Source organism: Mustela erminea, chromosome 21 (assembly GCF_009829155.1).
Source record: "Mustela erminea isolate mMusErm1 chromosome 21, mMusErm1.Pri, whole genome shotgun sequence".
NCBI classification, from domain to species: Eukaryota; Metazoa; Chordata; class Mammalia; order Carnivora; family Mustelidae; genus Mustela; species Mustela erminea.
The window spans coordinates 3,526,078-3,545,649 of NC_045634.1; the positions used below are offsets into that span (position 1 = coordinate 3,526,078).

The 19,572-nt window shown below is 49.5% G+C and overlaps 1 protein-coding gene across 5 annotated transcripts in view; it reads left to right on the forward strand.

Annotated features, from left to right (window-relative positions):
* Positions 1-945: 945 nt before the first annotated feature.
* Positions 946-19,572, forward strand: part of ZMAT4 (zinc finger matrin-type 4) — a 388,221-nt gene continuing 369,594 nt past the window's right edge. For 4 of the 5 annotated variants that reach the window (XM_032329176.1, XM_032329175.1, XM_032329171.1 and 1 more), the window contains exon 1: positions 946-1,099. The gene's annotated coding sequence lies outside the window, so the exon portion shown is untranslated. Of the gene's footprint in view, positions 1,100-1,214; positions 1,331-19,572 lie in introns of those variants that run through there. The other variant, XM_032329174.1, reaches the window with a different exon arrangement.

Below are 19,572 nucleotides of genomic sequence, written 5' to 3' on the forward strand. Positions count from 1 at the left end.
ACTTGAGGTTTATGAATTTTTGTTGAAGAAGAGAAAGCGTTTAGGCTGTCCCCACCCCTTGAGTTCGTTCTCCTCCCTCCCCTTGCTTTGGCTGATGTCGTAAATCTAAACCATTAGTTGAAGCCAGCTCAGAATAAGCAAAGGTGAGGGTTCAACAGAATGGTGAGTTCTGGAATGCCTGTCTCTCTGGACCTCCCAGCAAGACCAGTGAGGAATTCCAGACTCGCACTGACTTGGAGAACAGCTCTTCTGAGACTCTGAATCGGCTGCAAAGGGAAATTGTCTTCCTTTGGGGAAGGATTGTCTTCCTTCCTTTCCCGTGAGGGAAGGAACTGATGGACAAAGTCCAGTGAAGGCGCTTAATATGTTCCCCCAAATAATCTAAAATGACCTTCACATGCCCTCCAGGGTGGCCCCGGGAAAAACATCACTACATTCCTTCAGCTCTTACCTTGCTCTGCTTTCCAGAGCCCGACACAGGCAGAAACCCCACTGTTCTATTTCTCTCTGCCCTCAGGAACATTCACCAGTTGGGGGAAAAAATAAGGCCAGAAAATTGTTGCTATGGGCTCTGTTTTGTGGAAGTTAAAATGCTGGAGCAAGAATCTGATTGCTTGATAGCTCCCTCTCTCCCTCTCTCCCTCTCTCTCTCACCCCCCACCCCTTCTCGAGAGCTCTCCTTCTCCCCCTCCCCTCCGCCCCCACTTTTTCTACTCTCCCCTCCTCCCTCCACTGGACTCCCAGTCCTGCCCCCAGCCCGGGCCCCGAGGAGAGCCTTACAGGTTGTCAATGAAACATGGAATTATTTCCTTTGATGGCTTAGATAATAGTAGGAGCCAAAGCAATGAGTGAGGTCTGCTGAAACCAATGCAGTCCTGCCCGGGACTCGAGAGCCAATCGCAGGAGCAGAGGGCGGGGCGTCGGCGCCAGCAGATAATTGCTAAGTGCATCGCTAGCACAGTTGGGCCGAGCTGCCGAAAGGTCTGGTCGCAGAGGCAGGGACGCGTAATCGTCAGCGTGCTCCATCCCGACAGCATCCTTCCGCGGCTCGGCAGGGCAGCGAGCCTCTGGACACCCGCCCCTCCGCTCCGCGGAAAAGGTACTCCTGCCTGCGTCCCGGGGGGTGCTGCTCCCCCGGCGGGGCCATTCTCAGCGGCTGGCAGGGTAGCAGATGTAGAGGGATTGCAGAAAGAAAAGTTTAGGGGAGAGAACGCGACAAAGGTGGGAATTCACCGTCTTTTGTTGGGATGAAAACAAGCTGACAATTTAGAAAACTTCTGCGCTGTCTCAACTGGCTTTGTTTACTCCTCTCTCAATTCGCTGCACTCAGGTCTGTGGAAATAGGTCTAGGCTGGGGCTCGGGTGACTGCACGGTTGGGGTGTAAATTCGGGTTTGTTGGGTGAAGGCAGTTGGACCCCTGGATGTGCTGCTTCCTGGCAAACCCAGCAGTGGGAGGCTGATGTTGAGAAATAGTTGGTTGGTGGGGTTTTCTGCCAGAGGGTCTGCCCCCTTTCCATTACCTTGACCTGCCTTCCCCCAACTATGTGACCTTCAACTTGAGTCCTTCCCCAAACTTCTGTTTCCTTCCTCCCTCCGATCCTTTTGCCCACTCTGTCTCCGTTCTTTTATTTTTTTTTTCTTGGTGGGAAAAGAAATTTCCCGGGGTGTGGGCGGCTGTCCTGTTTGACCTGATGGGCATTTATGTGCCACCCAACTTGGTGAGAAACCGACGGAACAGTTCTCAGAGGAAAAGAAATTACTTAATTGATTAGCTCCTGAAAACTGGAAGACTGTCCGGGCTTGGTGTGTCCTGAAATAAAGGGGACGGAGCTAAATGGTATCCCCTGTGAAGGTTACACCCTTACCAGAGAAGAGCTGTCCAGGGCAGAACACACCAGTGACTGTAAGAGGCTGCCTCTGTTTAAGTGTGCAGGTACATCTGTGCCCCGGAGGGTGCAGGAACCTCCATCCACACCATTTCTGATCATTGCTCTTCAAGCAAAAAGCTTGCCACGGTCAGCAGCTGGTTCAGCCTCGAAACACCCTTATGCATTCTAAATTGCAGGACCACAAGGGCCTTACTTGCTCTGAGACCCACTTTTGGGTCTGGGGAAAACTCCTTTCTTGGAGCTTCTGCATATGGGAGGTGTTAGCTAGGCGTCCTAGGAAGCGAAGTCCCCATGGAGAGAAAGGTGATGTGCTTGGTCTTGAACTTCCTGCCAGCTTTGGCGCAGGCAGCTCCTACTTGAATGCCCTACAGCCCTTCACCAGGTGTGCTTCTAAACCTGCTTGAACACTCTGGAGCTGTCAGTCCAGGACCCATCTTACAAGCCCCCCGGGGCTTTGAGGGAAGTCAGGTGAATTGCCTCACCCTGATTTCTATCCTAGTCCTGAAGCTGGGGAGTTCAAGTCCCAGTCCTGGCAAGAAGTGAATATTCTGGGAGAGACATCCTTCTGCAACCCCTTGTCCCTATGACACCCTTCCTGCTGAAATGCGGATGACAGGCACCCTTCTCTAGTTCCACAAATCACTTTCAGCTTTTAATTCTTTTCTTTAACGGCCACAACAGGTCCTGCACCTCCTTTAGAAAGCTATTTCAGGGGGGAGTCCTTATTGTCGAAGATCTACTCACAATGATTAAAAAAAACAGCTGCCTCACCTTTTTTTTTGGTCAAGATACAGTCAGCTTTCTCTTCCACACATGTTGTCTGACAGTAAACAGAACAAACTTGCAGCCCTGAAAATTATGCCTTTTTGTTTGGGAGCCTGGAGTGGACGTGGAGCTTTTGTCTGCTGTTGGGGTGAATTTGGCCACACACCTTCTCCCCTGTGGTCTGTCTAGGGCATGGGACCCCCAGAGAGCTCAGGAGAGGTGGCACCCAGCAGGTGGGGGGGGGATGTAGGGGGGGCAGTTTGGTTTTCTAGAAGGCAGTAACAAAACTAGAAAATGCTTTTGAGTTTCAGAGGTGCCTCAAACCAAAAAACTGGTAGCGAAAATTGAGGGTCCTTTCAATTGATGCTGATCTGCTAGATTTCTATCATGATAGAGGACATTCAAAGTAAGGCTTTTAAACCAGCTCCTGAATGGTGACTCATGCCCGGGAGAGGAAAAAGGCAGGGTTGGGGGAGGGAGCAGAGGGAGCGTTGGGAAGTGCAAGTGGGACACACGAGGAACCCTTGCCTCGGCTTCTCCCTCCTCCTCATTCCTCTTCCTTGTAGTCCCTCATTTGGAACAAAGATCGTTAAAATAACAACTCTAGACTAAAAAAAGCATAATGGGAGCTGAAGAATAATTGATGAAATGCAAAACACCACCCGTGCAACTTCACCTTGGATGGGGCATGCGATCCAGGATCCAGCCCCGCCGCTGGGATCCACTTTGGAGAATTCAGTCTCTGGTGTTAGGCTGATTGGTTCCTTGTGAAGCATGGTGCCTGTTTGTGTGTGAAGGGACTGATGGGTGCTCGGAAAATTAAATTTGTTATTCGTCATTTCACGGAACATGGTAGCTTTCGCCAGAACCCTGGCAAGCACCAGCCATCGATCTAGCATTTTCTCCTCTCCCCAGTTGGGCAACTAGGCTTTCTCTCTTTTAACTGCTGTGCTGAATGGGGATTGCCTGTCTCTGCTTTCACAAGCCCTGGGTGACTTACCTGGGAAGTAAAAGTCCCTCCCTTACTTTTCTGTTCTTTTTCTTGTCATCTCTTCCCATCATAAACACTTCAGTAAATAATCTCTTCACCAACCTACTTTGATCTCATCATTTTGTGCCAATTTTGCTGTTAAAGAAAACTGTCCCCTGAAAATAGGGTTCAAAACATATGGACATTTTTATCCGAGAAGAGCCTTTTAGTCCTTCTATTTTAAAATTTAATGTTGTGGTTTTTGGGGAAATCAAATAAGCACGTTTATTGTGTTAGGTGTTTTTGTGAGTCCTGTTGAGATGTCTTCTTTTTTTCTCTTGAGTGAATGCTTGAACTCCCCAGTTGTTCTGGGGGTGTGTGTCTGGAGGTTTGAAATAGTCTGGAATATCCCCCTCACACCTGAAAGGTGAAGAGATTGGAGAATGGTGTTTCTTTTTTCATCACAGGGTGAAAGCTGTTTTGAAATCTAGGCTCTGAAATGTCCTCACCACACAGGGTTATTTTCCCCCTTCACTCTTGGGAAAATTTCGCAGCTCAAATTATTAATAAATACTTCACCGGACTCACTTTGTCTTACACACACATGCCCCCTTCCTCCCTCCCCACTTGGGTCTATTGCACACTGAACGATCTTACTTAATCTGATATATACTTCTCCTTCTTCCTTCCTTTCTGATTCTTCCTTCCTGTCACTTAAGGGCAGCCTAGAGGTTGAGATTTAATTTTCGACACCCTGCTTACCTCACTTCTAGAATGGTTAGCCAAGGGGAGTCAAGAATTCTGGGATGCCTATGGAGTTGCCCTGCAGGAGCTGTGAGGCAATGCCTCACCACGTTCTGTTCCATGCAGACCTCCCCAGAGCGCCTGGGGGGGGCACCCCTCACGAGAGTGCCAGGGGGGAGGGTTCTGAACACAGGCCTGTTAGATGCCCAGGGACCCTACGAGCAGGACCCCTGCTGCTCAGCTGTCCTGACACCCACTCGTAGGACTGACCTTGGACATATTAGCCAGCCGTGAAATGCACCTGTCATTCTCCCAGTCCCTTTCTTCTTTGTTCCCTTCTGACCCCTAAACCTCTTTCTCCAGAGCTAGAAAGGATCAAATCTCCTTATTCTTACTAAGGTGTAAATAGTGAAGAGTGTTGCCACTGACAGAAGTGTTTGAGTTCTTAATGGAAGTCAAAGCTGTTCACAGTGGAGTCGCAGACATCTGCCTCGGGGTTCAGAAAGTGGCGTTTGGGCGGGGAGTGTCTGGGCAGTTGTGGACCTTTGTTTTTCAGTGAAGGCTGGTCCTGCTCTCGCCCGGTCAAGGACATGCTGCAGCCACTCGGGGGTTGCGCTGGGAATATTGGGCATCTAGCACTCGGAACCAGATCCCTCAGCCGTGACCTTGGGCACTGCACCTATTTTGCCTGTTCTGACCTCAAGTTTCTTCATATATAGAGCTAGGGGCTCGGACGTTCTCACGGATCCCCTTTCTGTGCTGTTGCTCTCTCTGGATGTTGCTGCTAGAATCCTAGATCCAGCTGGGGATGGTGGAGCTTCTGAGGGACCTGGAGCTTGCGGCGTGGGCTCTAATGCGGGCCACAGCGCCCGGGGATGCTGTCAGAGCTGGGATCTGTGAGGGCAGGTCAGAGGGATGGTGGCTGCTCCGCCACAGGAAGAACAGGCTGAGGGGTGATGTAATAACTGATTTTGGTTTAGGAGGGGATGCCGGATGGAGGATGGCGACCAGCTGTTCTCCATCTCCAGTAGGATTGAACGGAGAAAATAGACAGAAATTGCAGCAGATGGACTTAGATTAGGTATGAGGAAGAATTTTCCGTCAGCAAGAGTTGTTAAAAAGGGAAGGTTGTGGAGCCTCCGTGATGATCTTTAGGAAATGGATAAGCAGAAGATTCAGCTGGAGGAGGAGGCGGAGCGCTGTGAGGAGACTGTAGGAGGGGCTGTCTGGTCCCGGGATCCTGGCCCTTGCTGGAGGAGGAAGGGGGTGGGCAGTGGCAGAGGCCCTTTGTGGTTTCTCAGGAACCTCACCTTTGCTCTGAGGCTGTCAAAGTGGCTGAGAGCCAGCGTCCCCGGGAAGGCAAGGCAGGGAGGGGTGTGGCCAGCCTACACGTCTCTCCAGGTACCGCCTTGACTGGCAGAGCCTGTCTGCTGCCCAAGGCTCTCTCTTCAAATCTAATCTTTCATTTCCAGATGTGGCAAATGAGCCCCAGAGAGGGGGCAGGCTTTGATGTCCTCATGCCCTGACCCAACAGCAGAGCCAGGACCCAAACCGAGGTCCGCCAACCTTTCCGTCCATGTTATTTGCTTTGTAGCTCATTTTTTCACGTGCTTCCAAATTGAATAGACCATTTACTTTTTCTGGGCTCCTTATTTTTCTCTGACCCGACGGTGGAGACAGGGACACCTGCCCTCCGTTAAGCAGAGTTTATGGAGTGCCCTTTCTGTGCACGGTGTACTCAACCCCACCTTCCCTGATTCATGCAGCAAACTCTTCCCCTGAGTGGGTGACTGGGCAGGGCTGCTGCAAAGCCAGGGCTGGGGGAGTGCCTGCCGGACGCCGGAACAGAAAAGAGGGGACCGGGTACAGTTGGAGGAGGAGCAGGAGGAGGATATGAAAAATATTATTCAATCTGAATCGCACAGAGCTGACGGACTTGAGACATCTAGTTTTAGCTCCTGGTCGGACGAATGAAAGGAGGGGTCCACAGCACGCCTAGGATCCAGATAAGGCCCTTCTATCATCAGTTACCGTTACAAAAACAAAACCAAATTTGGAGTTGCCTTCAGATTCTCATTTCTGAGAGAAGCTTCTATGATGTGGGGCTGAAATTCCACATTCCTTCCAGCCAGACTTGATTCATTACTGGCCGGACAGATCTGTTGGGTGTGCTTGGAGCCCCCTGGGAGGACCCTTCGGGGAGACCCCAGGGATGTCGCACACTGTGGCAAGGGGGTGTCTAGAGGCACGTCTCTGTGCTAACAAAGGCATGCTGTGCACTGTGCGCAGTGCTGAGACGGGCACTGGGGAGTCTGTGTGAAACGGGATAGCCATGGTCCTTGTCCTGTGGGAACTTGCCAGGGAGGACCATTGGCCTCTGAGGCAGCCAAGCTGTCTGTGTGTCTGAGGAACCAAAGTGGGCGCCAAAGGCCTGGTTGCTGGGGGTGTGGGGCGGGGGGGTGGGACAGCTTTGAAGGGTGGAGAGAGCTGGGGAAGCTAAGGGACAGGAGGCCGGGGGGAGGTGGGGAGAGCACAAGAAAGGACAGAAAGCCAAGGGGCTGCAGTGCCTTTCCTGGAAGGTGAAAGAACCCACGTGCATAGAGAGAAGCTGGAGGAAACAGATGGGCAGCTTACCCTTACTTGGCATGGTCAGGGGAGGCCTCCCGGAGAGAGTGACACCCAATAGGAACTTGGGAAGTAAGTAGGATCCTACCAGGTGGATGCAGGGGTGGGGGGTGGGGGGGAGGAGGAGGGCAGCCACGCTGGCAAGGCTCAAAAGTATGAAACAGCACGGTGTGTCAGAGCAGTCTGAGTAATACTTGGGTGTTGCTGTATCTGAGCACATGAGGTATGTTTTTGGGGTGCGGGAGGGAGAAGGGGTGGGAGTATACCCAGGTAGGGAAGGACCAGCTGGCCATGCTGAGGAGCAGAAGGGTTTTAGGCAGGAAAAGGCAGTCCCATTTGCACTGAGGACACGGGAGTTGTGGAATGGAGGGTGGGGTGAGGTTTGGGAGAGGCGAGGCTGGGCTCAAGGGCTGGTCCCGATGTCATTTGCTGCCATCCAGGTGAGCAGCGATGAGGGAGGAAGGAAGACCCTGGCAATGGGAGAAGAGGGGGGACAGCATCACAGGGTGATACCTTGACTCCCTAATTTGTCCTTGGTCAGGTGAAAATGAAGAGGAGTTTTTCATCCCCGGAAGGAGAAGCTGACAGGTGACAAGGAAAGGTCACATGGGTCGATGAGAGAGAGAAAGAGAGTGGTGTCCCCCACTGAAGACAGGATGGGAGCGGATGGGTTCAACCACAAGGAAAGGATATCAGCTAGACATTAGCATTAATGCCTTAATGGAGGGATTGTTAAACACAGGGACAGGGTCAGCAAAGACCTCCATGAACTAAATCTCTTCCCATCTACTGTTAAAAATATCAGTCTGTGCCTTGATAGAAGAGTAGGCAAAGGATGTGAAGGGGGAGTTCAAACAAAGAGAAAAGAAATGCAAACGTCCAGAAAAAGACGTACAAGTGTCCAGCCTCTCTAATAATTACAAGAGTACATTAGAAATAAGATAGCATTATCCACCTGCCAGACGAGCAAAAATGAAAACGATACACCCTGTGTTGTTATGAGTGCCAGGATCGTGGACATTTGCAGACTTAGCTGGTGGGAAGATCATTTGCAAACACGGGAGACATATCTCAAAAATATACCCTCTAAACCAGCAAGCAATTCCTCTTCTAGGAACGTATCCTACGGACATAATCAGAGCTGTGCAAAATAGTTCTAATCAAGGATATTCCTTTCAGCATTATTCATTGTAACAAAACATTATATGGGGGGATTAATTAAATCTAATACGGCTCATCCATAAAATGGAAATCAAGGAAGCTATTAAAGTTACATTGGATAATACATAAGAATATGGGAAAATGTTAATAATATATATTAAGTCAATAAAGGTCTAAAGGTAAACAGGGTATAAATACAATTTTGTAAAAAAAAAAGATTCATACAGGTCATGAAAAATAGAATGGAATACAATATATCAGAGTGATAATGGTGGTGATGTCGGGTTTTAGGAAACATCTGATTCTTCCATTAAACTTTTCTATATTTTCCAAATTTCTTATAGTGAAGAGAAGCGCTCTTTTAAAATCAGTTATTCAAACCACAAGTGTTGGAGCGGGGACTATACGTCTATACATGTAGCAAGTGTCCGGCTCCATCTGGCTCTCTAAAAGTCATAAGGCAGCCGGCCAGGTGACCTCAGTCCATTCGGTGAGATCAGATAAATGCGCAAAGGCAGTGAGTGCAGCATGGGCTCCCCTGCCCAAAGTCGGCTTCCGATGTTGGGAGTGTGGGATCTCTTGGCCCGGAAGGGTGACCCCTGGTGGGGGGCTTGGGCAGGCTTGCTCCTTCCTCCTCCCCTACTCCCCCTTCCACACACATCGCCAGCCTTGTTCCTTTCAGTGGTCAGACCCAGCTTCGCCTTTAGGTGGTGTGTTTGCACACTTCACACCCATCTGCAGATGTCCTAAGTGAAGTTGAATCTCAGAGAGGCTACGACACGGTCAGGGTCAGGGTCCCAAATCTAGTGAGTGGCAGAGCCAGGGGACAAGGAACTTGGGTGTCTGAGCCCCTGCTCCCAGTCTGGAGCGGGCGGTTTTGTAGAGCTTTTTGTCCTATTGAGGATAGCTGGCAGGTTTCCAGCAGGAAGGTGCAGAGCCACCCTCCCCTCCTTCCCAGAAGCCATGCCTTCTGCTTAATTCACTTATTAATTAAGACCGAGTGACTGCTCTGACAGCTCCTGACAGCTATCACATTTAGAGGAGTGACTTTGGGTGCCGAGGGTCTCCAGCGGTGCCCTCCTGCTTCGGCTTCCTTGCCGAGTGCCTCATTTGTGGCTGGTTTTCCAGACGACTCTTGCTTCCCCCCGGTGCTTTCCTTTGTTGCATAAACTCCGGGCAGCCCGAGAGTCCCACTCTCTGTGCAAGTCACGGCTCCCTGGCTCCATGGTTTGTGCCCAGGCTGTGTGGAGGCTCTCCGAGGCACTTTCCCTCAACAGGGCAGGGGGCGGCTCTGAGGGGCACATCCTTGGGGCTTTCACAGGCTTAGCTGGGGAGAGTGGAGAGGCCTGCTAAAACATAGGGCTGGATGAGGAGTGGTGTGGGCCACGTGGCTGATTTGCTGCCCTATTTACTTTAATAATAATGTACATTTGTATGATGTTTTGTATTTGCAGGCCTCAGAGGCGGACGGGGCAAGTGTCTTTCTCCTCATGGTGCGGGGGAGGAAATTGAGACTTGGAAAGGCAAAGCCACTTGCTTCGGTTTGTATGGGCAACAGGCAGAAGAGCCAGCATGGCACAAACCAGATTTTCTGTCCGCAGACACTGCCCTGCTCATAACTGACAAGGGCTTCTTGCTGGCTACATGTCCTGGGTGCCACAGGGGTGGGCCACAGCATCCTGTGTGGCTCTGATGGTTATTTGGTGACGTGGTTGACATGAAGGGACTTCCAGATCACAATGCATTCAGCTGAGTCCTCTTGTGAGCCTGAGTCCAGTGGGTGCTCAGAAAGGTGGGTGCCCGTGAGAGGCTCCCACGGAGGATGAGGAAACCGAGGATGAGAGCGTTTGGGACAGAGAAGGGCCCTTCTTGGTGCGAGTGGCGATCCGGAGCCAAGAAACGGCCTGCGATGCTGGAGGCCCCTGAGGGGCCGTGTGGCTGGTCAGGCGGTGTTGGGGAGAGGATCTGTGCGTTTCCCTCAACCCAGGCTTTATGATTTTTCAGAAGCCCTCCTGTGTAATAAGCTCGGGCAGTGCCACCAGGAGAGAGGAGGTAATGGGTTGGAGTTTTCCTGTGCACTCCCTCCTCCTCACTGTCTCTCTTGATTTTGCTCCTGCTGAAAATGAAATTGCCCTATGGGGTTCCAGAAGACAGGAAGGGGCAGTTCGCCGGTTCCAAGTCTGCCAGCCCTCCCCTGTCTGCCTGGAAACTTAGGGTTTTCAAAATATGAGAAGAGGAAGGAAACATGATGAGCCAAAAGGAAAAGAAAAGGAAAGGGAGCAGAGTGGGGAGGAGGTGGGTGACTCAAGCGCGGTGTTTGGAAACGAGGGAGCAACTTCTAGCACAGTGAAGAAGCAGAAGCAGAAGCTCTTTCTAAATTGTAGATTTTTTTAAAAAGATTTTTTTTTTTTATTTATTTGACAGAGAGAGAGACAGCAACAGAGGGAACACAAGCAGGGGGAGTAGGAGAGGGAGAAGCCGGCTTCCCGCGATGCAGGGAGTCCAACATTGGGCTCAATCCCAGGACCCTGGGATCATGACCGGAGCTGAAGGCAGAGGCTTAATGACTGAGTCACCCAGGGGCTCCTAAATTGTAGATTTTTAAGTGTGATGAGACATAAATAAGAAAGGAAAAAGAGTCTGAGACTCTCCTTTTTTTTCAAATTTTTCTTTTTTTTTCCTTAAAGATTTTATTTATTTCTTTGACAGACAGAGATCACAAGTAGGCAGAGAGGCAGGCAGAGAGAGAGAGGGAAGCAGGCTCCCCGCTGAGCAGAGAGCCCCATGCAGGGCTCGATCTCAGGACCCTGAGATCATGACCTGAGCCGAAGGCAGAGGCTTCATTCCCATAGAGCCACCCAGGTGCTCCCCTTTTCAAATTTTTGAAGCTGTGGTCATCAGCTTCATTTTGAAGAGAAGCCCGAGGCAGGTGCAGGTCACACAGCTGGCAGTGGTGGGTGACAGCCTGGTGTTGTCAGCTATGCTGCCCATCCGGCTCCCCACTTCTGCTCCAGGCCTGATGGCCCTGGGTGTCTAGGAGAGGGAAAGGAGGGGGGGGGTCCTTCTGCCTCCAGAGCAGCCCCTTGTCTGTTTCTCCATCTGCCTCCTCCTGGCTTCCAGAAGGCTCTGCAGAGAGGTGTGGGGAGCAGCTGGCTGGCAGGCCCCTTGTCGCTGGGGACCCAGTAACTTGTCCATTCCCTGGGATAGGTCCATGGGGCATGCCTCAGGCTGTGGGGCTGGGAGAGGGTGAGGCTGGCCCTGCTCTTTGATTTCACCATGATGGAAATGATGGGCTTCTTTCTCTCATCCTTCAGTTTCCTGAGCAGGGATGTGAGCTTCTGAGATGTTCCGTGTTCACTTATTCATTGCTCAAAATAATGAGAATTGACAGTCACAGCTCTAAGGTTTTAGGACACAGTTAGTGGACAAAACTGACCCAGTCCTCCATCCTCCCCGAGATACTATTCCAGTGAGGGGAGACAGATGGCAAACAAAGAAGTCAGTTTGTAGGAGGGCTGAGAGGTAAAATGGGGAAAAATGAGGGAGAGCAAGGGAACCGGGAGAGTGTGTGGGGAGGGGGTGTCCAGGAGGGTCTCAGTGACAAAGCAACACCAGAGCAGGGACCCAGGGCCGTGGAGGGTGACCCTTGAGGATGTTTGAGGGAAGGGCAGTGCACGCCAGGGGAGGTCCTGCAGCTGGAGATACCGGGGTACGTGGTGGCGGGGAGGGTTAGATGTAGCCATGAGGCCAAGGTGAGCTTCATCAAGCCCCTGGAAAGTTTTGAGCAAAGGAATAACATAGTATATGATTTAAGGGGGTTGCTCTGGCTGCCTGGTGTGTGCCCTGGGAGCATGTTATGGGAGAGCTGTATGGAGGCAATGACCCTGGCCAGAGAGGGTGGTGGCTTGGATTAGTGGTAGTAGTGGGGGTGGGGAGGTGAGGAACAGTCAGAGTCTGGGTATGTTTCGAGGGTAGATTTCGTGATGGGTTGAATGTAGGGTTTGAAAGAAAGAAGGTTCACAGATGATTTCCAAGGCATTTGGGATGAGACAGAAAAGTCCGTGGAAGGGACGAATTGGGGGAACACAGGAGGTGAGAATTTTGTTCGGGGAGATGTTAGACGTCCAAAGGAAATGCCTGCTAGTCGGTTGGGTTATGGGTGTAGGGTTCAGAGAAGAAGTCTATGCTAGTGAAAAATCTTGGGAGTTGTTCGTGTCTTGATAATATTTAAGGTACGGGGCCAGATGAGGTAACCTTGAGAGTGAGTGTAGAAAGGAGCTAGAGAGACTGAATTCTGGGAACCCCAATACTTAAAGATCTAGAATAGGAATTGGTGAACTTCCTGTTGAAGAGTCAGAGAGTAAATATTTTAAACTTGGTCTGTATGGTCTTTGCAGCCGTGAGTCTGCTTTGCCAGTTGCAACAGGAAAGCAGCCACAGATAACAGGTAAATGAATGAATGTGACTCTCTTCAATGAAACTTCATTTGCACAATCAGGCCCCTGGCTTCCAGGGCCTTATGTGGTGACCTTTGTTCTGGAAAGGGAGGATGAACCTGCAAAGGAGACAGATAAGGAGCAGCCCCTGAGGTAAGGTTGCCTCAGAACTTAAGTGAGGCGTTATCAAGGAGGGATTGATCCGTGGGATCCCATCCTGTGTGAAGTCCTGGGGACTGAGAACAGTAGCAGGGAAGTCGCCAGTGAGCTGAAGGCCTGTGAGGTGAGGGCCTCGTTGGAGCAGGTTGGAGACAACCTATGGAGAAGTGGGGCGTGAGTGTGTGTGTGTGCTTAAAATGGGAGAAATAGCAGGCTGTGTGTGCTGGTGAAACAACCCACTCAAGTGTACAAAGGTGATGTGGGTGACAATTGCTGGAGTCCTGGGGGGGGGGGGCTGGGATCCAGTGCCCTGGTGGGCGTGGCCTGGCTGGCCGAGTGGACAGCCAGGGGAGGGAGAGGTAGTCAGGTGGGTGAATGGGGGGTGTGATGGGATGGGTGGGGGTCAGAGTGGGGACTCTCTTGTGGGAAGGAAGATCAAGAGCTGTCGGGGTTGGCAGGGTGGGGAGGAGGAGACCTCGGTCACCCCTGATTGGGGACTGGGGCAGGTGCGGCTGTCCAGAGACAATGAAGAGGGTGTGAGTCTCTAAAGCAAAATTAAAATGTTTGTGGTGATGCTATCAGAAGAGCATGGGGGCTCTGTAAATTCTGAAGAGTTAAGACTGAATTAACACGGCCAAGTTGAGGGTGTGGATTTAGATTCCTCAAAGAGTCTCAGATTCCCACAGGCCTGGAGTGGCCTACCCAGGTGGCTCTTGTACTGCTTTTTTTTTTTTTTTTTAAATTGAGCTATAATTGACATGTAACATTATATTAGTTTCAGCTGTACAACCTAATGATTTAATGTATGAAAATATTGCAACATGAGCACCACGGTAAGTCTAGTTAAATCCACCACTATGCATGGTTACTTTTTTTTTTTTTAACAATTGTATTTTGAGGAAAGAGAGTTGCTGACTGGAGATTCTATCACTCCTCCGAAATCAGACGGTTCAGACGGTTATGTGAGGTGAGAGAGACCACTGGCCTGGGGTTGGGGGGGGGTAGGCGAGGCCCACTGCACTTTTTTTTTTTTTCTCTCCTGCTAAAGCCTTTTTTTTTAAATCTGAAACGTCTTACTTACTGTTTACATCTTTTTATGAGGCAGGAGAGAGGAGGGAATGAGAGGAGGATTCCTCTAATTTTTTTTTTTAAGATTTTATTTATTTATTTGACAGAGATCCCAAGTAGGCTGAGAGGCAGGCAGAGAAAGAGGGCGGGGAAGCAGGCTCCCTGCTGAGCAGAGAGCCCCCGATGAGGGGCTTAATACTGGGATCAAGGCCTGCGCTGAAGGCAGAGGCTTTAACCCACTGAGCCACCCTTGCGTCCCCTCCCTTAATTTTTATGTGAAGACTGTCCCGGGGAAAGAAGGGACCTACCCCAGGTCCTTGATCTGAATGTGGGGAGGACCCGGTAAGGTGAGGGATGAACCTGCTGGTGTCATCCTCTCAGATGCCTTAGGACAGTGAGGGGAGAGGTAGAGAAGCCGCCTCCTGGTGCAATCCCTATTGTCTGGGAAGTGGGGACTGTTCACAGAAACTAGAAAGAGAAAGAGCACCTCCTTAGTTCTAGTTAGATGCCTCTAGGGAGAGAGCAAGGAAGACAGGTGAGGGAACAAGTAGCTTTGGTGGAAGGAAACTGACTTGGGAACTTTAGAAAAGAGAGCAGTCTAAGATCACAGACCCAGCGGAAAGCAAGGCAGACGCTTCCCTCCAAGACTATGCCTTGTGAGTGGGTAACCCATCTTGAGGGGAGTGGGGGGTGCTCGGGGACTTCAGAAAGCGTGCCGAGGGACCGGGTTTACCATGATGCACTGTCCCGTGCAGCCCAGGAAGGGGCATAGCCGGGTACAAAACCGGGCGTGTACAGGACACGTGACTGTCCCTGGGCCCATTCGGGTTTCAGGGAGGGCACTATTCTGGGACGGCAAAGGGTCCAAAACCCTGTGCTCACTTAGGGAACGAGGTTGTTTCCAGGAGTGATCAATGCCCTAAAGGAGTTTGTTCAGGGCTGACCAAGGAAGGCGATGCGTTCCTCTCTTCTCCACGTTTTATTTCTGGTGGTCTTTTGGAGATGAAGTAGAGAATTTGGAAACGCAGAGGTGTAGGGACCCAGAGTTTGTCCAAACCTAAGTTATCTCCATGCGCCTGGCTCTGACCGTCGGTGTGGCTGCTCCAAATTTTCATTTCCCCAGTTTTTAAATAAATGAGACCATCTCATAGATTTGTTGTAAGGATTAAGTGGAGTATTAGGTATAAAGTGTCTAGCATAATGCTGATAATAGAGCAAGATGCCAGAATCTGTGGGAATGCAGGCTGACAGGGGTGTGGGCGTGAGGGCGGTTTCTCTCTAGGGATGGGTCAGGCTGGGCCAGGCAGGTCCCAGATTCCCTGTGCTTCTGCTGCAGTAGCCATCTCCACATGGCTAGTGGAAAGGTTGGAAGACCTGTTTCTGGGCTTCAGAGCTCCAGGCTTCTTCCTAAATATTGCTGGTCAAGGGACCGGAGAGGAACAGTATAGAATTACCAAATAGTGTAGTGCCTTCGAAAAAAATAAATCTGGGGAAAGAAACTCTGAGAGCTGCAAGAAGCATAATATTGAGAGAGATTTAAAGGGAACCCAAAATCCCTGCAATGCTTAGAACAGCAGGAACATAGATTTCTCACACTAATCAAGTGATTTGTGGGAAAATCCCATCCATCTCCCTAACCTGAGCCGAATCGAGCAAACGAGGCTGCGAGTTGCACAGTGAGCTCTGAGGCAGGCGCGAAGCTGGTTTATGACCCTGCAGAACTTTCCAAGCAGGTGGCCCCCCAAGGAAGGGCGCCCCCCAGCCAGTTCCCTATCAGCTGTCAGCGCGATGTTTGTAGGGTAGGAGGGTTTCTCCGACCTGCCTGTGGCAGAGCTTCTGGGGAAATCCTCTCATCCGCTGAGAGGATTTCACACGTGTGTGTGTGTGTGTGTGTGTGTGTGTGTGTGTGTGTCTGGAGCGGGGGCGTCTGAGGAGGGACGGTGGTGGACAGGTACCAGCCTGGCCCGTGCATTTAAACGTGGCATTGACATGGGAGCTGTCTGCCGGGAGATACTACTGTCTCTGCATGGGGGGGCACTTCTCATGGGCCCTTGCCAGGGCTGCGTCTTCAACCCCTTCCATGCGGTCTGGCCCCACGCGGTGGATACGAAGTATCACTTTTTTTTGACCGTGAATGGATATTTCCCAGTCTGGGTTTAGTTAAATTCCAGGGCGTTCTGAGTAATCTCAAGCGGGCTTAGGTGAAGTCGGTTTAAACTTTTTGCAACGTAGAGAGGAGACACTGGATGTGTCACACTTGACATGTGGGGAGATTGGTGGGTGGCCGGGTTGGGCTGAGGAAGGAGGGGTTGGGGGTGATGTGTGAATCTTGGCACAAGCCTGTAGTGTCAAAACATCCAAAATGCTGAGGGCTGTTTTTCTACACAGAAAAATAAATCCACTAGAGTTCAGAGAAAGAGGAATACGGTGGCTAAAGACAGAAAAATGTTTAACTCTGTGACTAATCCAAACAGCAGAATAGTTAGGCGGGTGGGGTTCTGGAGTCAGGCTTGGATCCTGGCTCCGAAAGTGAGCTGTTTGACCTTGTCAAAGTCATTCAGCTGGGCCTCAGTTTCTCCCTCTGCAGCAGGAGGATGAGAGGGCCCACCTTGCCAGGATGCCATGTGGTGGTGAGGTAAGGCCCTGTTGAGCTCTTACCACTGATAGCAATGCCAATGATAACAATAATAAAAGTGCTAATTAAAATGGAGATGAGATGCCATTTTCCCAGCTATAAAATTACTGAAGGTTAAAAATGACATTGCTCAGTGTCATGTAGATATGATAGAACAGTATAAGGTCCTATTATTAGAACTGTAATTGGTGCAGCCTTCCTGGTAGGCATGATTTTGGGGAGTTCCGTACTTTCGAATTACTTCTAAGATTTTATCTGGAGGAAATGATCGGAGATGTGAGGAAACGTGTGTGTGAGAGCGTACACTGCGGTGCTCCTCGTTTTTCTGAAACGCTGGAATCAACTTTCCCCCAGAGCAGGGAACTAGTTACACAGGTTATGGTACATCCATACAGTGGAGTAGTAGGCAGCCAAATAAAAATATCTGAAGCATGTTAGTGACGTGACACCATGCCCATCAAGTCGTAGGTTTGATATTTTCTAAACTGCCTAATGAAATACATACATATGAGCATAAACAGGACTGTAGTACATGAAGATGTTAACAGATTCTCTCCACATGGTGAGATTATGGATGATTTTTTTCCTTTCTGTATTTTCTTCTGCAGCTCCAGATATCTTAGAATGAGACTTTATTAATTTTTGTAATAATAAATAATAATACATAGATAACATAAAATATTTATATATCATTGATATATTAATATGTTAATATATATAAATAATATATTATATATTATATTTTATATAATAAATACAATATAAAAGTAATTTAACAGGAGATCTGGTAACCTGAATGGATCAGGTGCTTGTCCTATTCGCATAGTATTTCTCTGGGTATCAGGCCTGGTGTGGATTCCCCTGAAGCTTGTTGGGAGGCCGTATGTGGATCCTTCTCTCCCTACCTCCCTGACCAACACAGAAGAAACCAATGTCTTGGAGATAAAAACACACATTTAGAGGCTAGGATGCAGAAGCGGATGTGTGGTGAAGCCAGCAGCAAGCAAAGCAGATAGCTTGCCCTGGTTTGCTCTCAGCCTTGAAATCCATTAGCTTCCTGGGAGCCAGAGATGGTGACAACCCACGTGTCTCGTCACTACCAAAGCCATACCCAGACTGGAGCCTGCTGCCCTCTTTCCTTACGATTGTCACCAGGAAACCAGGAGCCCTGCCCACAGGATGCTCCTAGAACATGGGGGCTGGAGATGCCAGGAAGGATCTCCGCCACTGGGCAGTGGCTGTGGTGGGTCCAGGGGCAGGTGTGTCTTACAGGACACTGTGGTCCCCAGCCTGAGCCAGGTTACAAGGGGTATCTTACCTATGGCATCATGCATGTTGAAGCATGGGACATCTGAGCAGAATGTTCACAAATTTTTTAATTCATTAAGTGTACTGATGGAGCTGGTGGAGCTGGCTATGTCATAGAAATAATTCTTTTAGTCAACAAATACCTCTTGGGGACGTGTCATGTGTCAGGTCTGGAGTTAGGTACCAGATATTACCTGGTGAATAAAACAGAGACCTGAACCTATGTAGAATTTACTCTTTCTGTGCGTTGGACAACTTAGTTCTGAGATATATGTCTTTCAAAATCTGGATTTTTTTTCATATATTGGTTTTGCTGAAAGTAGGACACACTTGCTTTAGGTCTGCGGGATACTGTAGAAATAGTGATTTTTTTTTTCTCCCTTTAGTGCAGGTGTCCCAAGTGTTATATAAGTTTAAATATTTTTCTTTAATTCATCCTTATGACATCCCTGCGAGATGGGGCAGGGAGGGGGTGCTGCCTGCCTTCAAGTGAGGTGTGGAGAGGACATTTTTGGCTCTAACCTTGGCCTTGCTGAAAACGTCACGGTGGCTGCTGACTCGAGTTCAATGAGGCTCTCTCTGGATTGACTCTTGATGGCCGCTGGCCACTTGGAGGCCCTTCACTGGGGAGAGGTTGTATGTTCTCTGCCCTCTGGAAACTGCTCATTTACATCAGAACTTTTTTAAACTTGAAAATACAATGGCTATTGTGTTATTTTTTGGATTACACTCAGAGCCAGAATCAGGTTCCCTGAGATCCTCTGAGGTATACAGGATAGTGTTTAGCAAATGTAAATTGGAACTTTTGTAAAGATGCCGCCTTCCTCTGTATAATATGTTGTGACTTAGGTTTTTCCTCTCTGCTTTGGAACGCACCCAGATGTTTTGCTTCTTTTAAAGACCTGACATGGCCATGGCCGGCTCTATAAATAGTAGCAAACATCAGCTATAATGCTGGCACAATGTTGGTTTTTTTTTTCCTACCGCCCACTGAGAGCCTTGGGAGAAAATTCTCTCTCCACACATGTGTGTGCATCCACATACACACTAATAGTTATATTTAGACATAAGGAAAAACCCTGAATGTGTTCAAACACATATGCATTTTGTTTCTTTTGGTTTTTAGGAATTTGGTGAAAAGGAGTTAAAGAGCTTTCAACAACAACAGAAAACAAAATGACTTTGCCAAGTATCTACAATGTCCAGGCAGAGTGCTCGATTAAATTTCCCCCGTCACCAAAACTCACAGGCCAATGAGAGGACAGGTTTATTAGTAACTAACTAATCGTACCAGACTTCTTGGGTATAAAATGTGAAAAGATTCCTTTTATAAATTCCTGGGGATTTTTTTTTTTTTTTAAGATTTTATTTATTTATTTGACAGAGATCACAAGCAGGCTGAGAGGCAGGCAGAGAGAGAGAGGAGGAAGCAGGCTCCCCGCTGAGCAGACAGCCCAGTGTGGGGCTCGATCCCAGGACCCTGGCATCATGACCTGAGCTGAAGGCAGAGGCTTCAACCCACTGAGCCACCCAGGCGCCCCCCTGGGGATTTTTAATAGTTGTCCAAAGAGTCGCTAACAGTTGTGTTAGTTTGCTAGGATTGTGATAACAACGTCCCACAGACTGAATGGCTTGAGGAACAGAAATTGCCTCTCTCCCTGGTGGAAAGGCTGGACGTCTTGCATTAAGGTGCCTCAGGTTCATTCTGAGGGTTTGAGGAACGGAGCTGCTCCAGGCCTCTCTCTTTGGCTTGTAGATGACCATCCTTCCTGTGTCTCTTCGAATTCCCTTTCCTCTACACGTCTGTTACT